Source organism: Harpia harpyja, chromosome W (assembly GCF_026419915.1).
Source record: "Harpia harpyja isolate bHarHar1 chromosome W, bHarHar1 primary haplotype, whole genome shotgun sequence".
In the NCBI taxonomy this organism is placed as follows: domain Eukaryota; kingdom Metazoa; phylum Chordata; class Aves; order Accipitriformes; family Accipitridae; genus Harpia; species Harpia harpyja.
The window spans coordinates 18,291,332-18,296,213 of NC_068968.1; positions in this window are offsets into that span (position 1 = coordinate 18,291,332).

Below are 4,882 nucleotides of genomic sequence, written 5' to 3' on the forward strand. Positions count from 1 at the left end.
TAAAGGAAAGCAAGTTTGCTCAGGTTGTCCAAGTTTGTCCCAGTTTATCCTAGTTTAAATATACTACCTCTACCTGCCAGTTAAAATTGATTTGGTATCATTACTTGTCCAAAACCAAATAGTTATTCTTTTGAAGTAACATGGCAGTATCATATACAATGGCAAATGCTGCGAAGAAGTTGTAATGAAAAGCTGAAAAAGACAATTTTAAGGGAAGTATTACTGCATTTCAAGTGAAAGCCAAAGAAAAGTAACTGGATAGCAGCAAAACAGAAAACAATGATGCTAGAGACAGTATATATAGTAACTGCTTGCCCTGAGCATCTTTTCCAGCACTAAAGAATAGAATCTTCTCTGACTGAAAACATGAGGTTTCATTCTAAGGTGGAATATTGCTGTGGAAACTTTTTAAAATATGGGGTCACTTAGAAAATGGTTGAAAATAGTCTAATGTTCTATATAAGAAGTTTAAATGGGCAGATAGTTTAAGAGAAGGATATGACAATTGTGCACTCGTAAAGTGTGGGATACTTGGAAAGTAATGGGCACACAGTGAACAATCCAGACTCGATAGAATTGATCAGTTTGTGAGCCAAGGATGTTTTGTAGGCAGCAGGCTTCAAGGACGCTTTGCTTGTGGACACATATTTAGCTAACGGTAGTAAGAGCATTCCAGACGCCTTTAGAAGGCCTTGAACAGAATAAACAAGAAGACAAAAAAAGAAAGATACCAATTAGAAGAACACAGGTGCGCATTCCATGATAAAGGGAACTTGGCACAAAGAACCTCAATTCGGCAGCTTATCTTGACCAATTCGACTGAGACAAGTTTCGCATGTTTTAGTTAATACAACCAATTATGCCTTATGTTTATGCGCGTGTACAGTGTTGTTATAACCAATCATTAGGTGTAACTAGGCGCGTGGACAGCTCATGCTAACCAATCTCTAATTTGCTTATGCGTGAACAGTAACTAGAATGAACATATAAACCGAGCTATCTTGGCAATAAAGTGGCATCTGCTTGATCATATTGATTGTGTGCAGTGTCCGTGACTTCCGCGTCAACAGTAAAGTACTAAATACTCTATTTATTCCATCTCTGATGTTTGTCAGTATGAAATTGTGGTGGGTTAACCCTGGCTGGACGCCAGGTGCCCACCAAAGCCATTCTATCACTCCCCCCCCACCTCAGCTGGACAGGGGAGAGAAAATATAACAAAGAGCTGGTGGGTCGAGATAAGGACAGGGAGAGATCACTCAACCAATTACCATCATGGGCAAAACAGACTCGACTTGGGGAAAATTAACTTAATTTATTGCCAATCAAACCAGAGTAGGGTAATGAGAAATAAAACAAAATCTAAAAACACCTTCCTCCCATCCCTCCCTTCTTCCCGGGCACAGCTTCACTCCTGGATTCTCTACCAACCCCCCCCAGCGGTGCAGGGGCATGGGGAATGGGGTTACGGTCAGTTCATCCCATGTTGTCTCTGCTGCTTTATCCTCTTCAGGGGCAGGACTCCTCACACTCTTCCCCTGCTCCAGCATGGGGTCCCTCCCACGGGAGACAGTCCTCCACAAACTTCTCCAATGTGGGTCCTTCCCACTGGCTGCAGATCTTCACAAACTGCTCCAGCATAGGTCCCTTCCACGGCGTGCAGTCCTTCAGGAGCACACTGCTCCAGCATGGGTCCCCCACGGGGTCACAAGTCCTGCCAGAAAACCTGCTCCAGCATGGGCTCCTCTCTCCACAGATCTGCAGGTCCTGCCAGGAGCCTACTCCAGCGTGGGCTTCCCACGGGGTCACAGCATCCTTCGGGCACCCACCTGCTCCGGCGTGGGGTCCTCCACAGGCTGCAGGTGGATATCTGCTCCACCGTGAACTTCCATGGACTGCAGGGGGACAGCCTGCCTCACCATGGTCTTCACCACGGGCTGCAGGGGAATCTCTGCTCTGGTGCCTGGAGCATCTCCTCCCCCTCCTTCTTCACTGACCTTGGTGTCTTCAGGGTTGTTTCTCTCACACATTCTCACTCCTCTCTCCGGCTGCCGTTTCTGTCTGTCCCAGCAACATTTTTCCTTCTTAAAAATGTTATCACAGAGGCGTTACCACTATCACTAATTGGCTCGGCCTTGGCCGGCGGCGGGTCCGTCTTAGAGCTGGCTGGTATTGGCTCTGTTGGACACAGGGGAAGCTTCCAGCAGCTTCTCACAGAAGCCACCCCTGTAACCCCCTGCTACCAAAACCTTGCCACACAAAGCCAATACAGAAATATTTAAATCAAGTTGCAAATAAAGCCAAACTTGAATTTTTAAGTGCATTATTGTAATTCTATTTCTTAAGTTATCTCTTTTGAGGGAATCTAATGAGAGAGAGTGTTGTTGTAAATGTCTCCTGCCTGCAGTGTGTATATATATCTATTCCGGTGCTCCTGATAATGATCTTACAGATATACTTGGCATGCATCTCACTGAAAATGCCTTTGGTGTTTATCTTATAACCAGTGCTGTTGAATAGAGTTCTCTTGATAAGCAAGAAAATGCTTTTTTTGTAGTCATACTTATTTGTAGCTTCAGCAGTATGAGACTACTTCCTCTTCTAAGGCAGAGTGGTCATTTCTTTTGTGTGCTTGTGGGTTAGGATAAATGAAAAAGCTTTCTTACAAGTTATTTTAATGTGATACTTATCCATGGCAATAAAGAAAACTACTCGAGTGCTGCTGTTGATATTTTTGAAATATCTGAGGTTTCTGTCAGTTTCAGTTGTTTGATATTTTCCAATTTTATAGTTTTTTGAACTACTTCGTATGTCTGCAAAACTTGTCTTCCATGGTTGCTTGGGCTTATTCATGTTTATAAATTTCATGTTTTTAACAACTTTTTTCTCATTCCCTGATTCTTTTGGATCAATAAAAAGATGACATTATTGTTAAATTCAGCTACTCTGATTTTGTTTAACAACAGTATATGAAAGTTTGAATTATTGTTGTAACTTCATCCCAGCCAAAACCCATACGGTTACTTTGGGGAGGAGATCTCATAATGGAGTTATCAACTAGAAATTACTCTGTTGTTCAGTTGTGTTGCTGATGAGAAAGCACAATGAAAGGTTAACTCTCCAGTTCTGGAAAACTCTCCTCCACTTCTCGTCAAAGAGGTTTTTTAGCAGTATTGTGGTTTAACCCCAGCCAACAACCAAGCACCATGCAGCTGTTCACTCACTTCCCCCCCACACCCAGTGGGATGGGGGAGAAAATCGGGAAAAGAAGTAAAACTTGTGGGTTGAGATAAGAACGGTTTAATAGAACAGAAAGGAAGAAACAAATAATGATAACACTAATGAAATGACAATAGTAACAATAAAAGGATTGGAATATACAAGTGATGCACAGTGCAATTGCTCACCACCTGCCGATCGATGCCAATTAGTCCCTGAGAGGTGATCCCCCCCTGCCCTCTCCCCCAGTTTATATACTGGGCATGATGTCACATGGTATGGAATACCCCTTTGGCCAGTTTGGGTCAGCTGCCCTGGCTGTGTCCCCTCCCAACTTCTTGTGCCCCTCCAGCCTTCTTGCTGGCTGGGCATGAGAAGCTGAACAATCCTTGACTTTAGACTAAACACTACTTAGCAACAACTGAAAACATCAGTGTTATCAACATTCTTCTCACACCTAGCTCAAAAACATAGCACTGTACCAGCTACTAGGAAAACAATTAACTTTATCCCAGCTGAAACCAGGACAGTATCCACCCCTCATTCTATACCATTGACGTCATGCTCAGTTCCCATACCTTCAGTTACATCCCGGTCAATCATCATCACCTTTTCCATCCTTTTGAGATATATAGACAATGATAGAGAGATATATATATATGTATACACACACAGATATCATTCCTTTAGTCTATGGGCCATCTCTGTAAAATGTTCATTGAGTTCATTTAGTTCCCAACTCTGGGCTCCATCTGTCATACCAGTCTTTCTGGGCAGGAGGGATGGTGCAAAGTCCTCTCAGTCGGCAGAGCAGGATTGGGCTTCAGTGCGGTGTGACGAGCAGGTGACATTGGGCGCAGCAGGAGGATGGTGTGCACCGTTGGATTGTTGCATGCTGGAGTCAGTTCTGGTCCCATCACTACTGCGCTTTGCTCAGTTTTATCACAGTTCATTCTTGCTTGATCTAAGTGATTCTGACTGTAGTACTATGGATATAGCATACAACAATTATAGTAATGATAACATACAGTAGCAGGGTTATATAGCAACTAATATCATACAGTTTAATTCTGGCTATTCTCACCTAAAATCAAATCCCCTTGAGGCACACATCGGACTTCCCCATCTGTTTCGCATCATCCACCAAGTGCACCCAGGCCCTTGAGCAAAAGCAGTCCCACGAATGGGTTTACCTTTGCCTGAGGCAGGAGTAACCCAGACTGCCTTCCCTAACATATTCTTCATGTGCACTACAGGGACTTTATCCCCTTCTACAGTACGTAAAAGTTCTGACTGGGCAGGGCCACCCCGATTGGCAGATCCTCTGGTGTTGACTAACCAGGTGGCTTTTGCTAAATGTGTATCCCAGTGTTTGAAGGTCCCAACCCCCATTGCTCTCAATGTTGTCTTTAACAGTCCATTGTATCATTCAATTTTCCCGGAGGCTGGTGCATGATAGGGGATATGATACACCCACTCAACGCCATGCTCTTTGGCCCAGGTGTCTATGAGGTTGTTTCGGAAATGAGTCCCGTTGTCTGACTCAATTCTTTCTGGGGTGGATTTGACTTCATAGGAGCTAGAAAATCCAGGCAGGTAATTTACCTCTAACTTTAGACATCCCTCTTTGAAGGTCTGTGTCTTTATCACTGAGGGGATGATC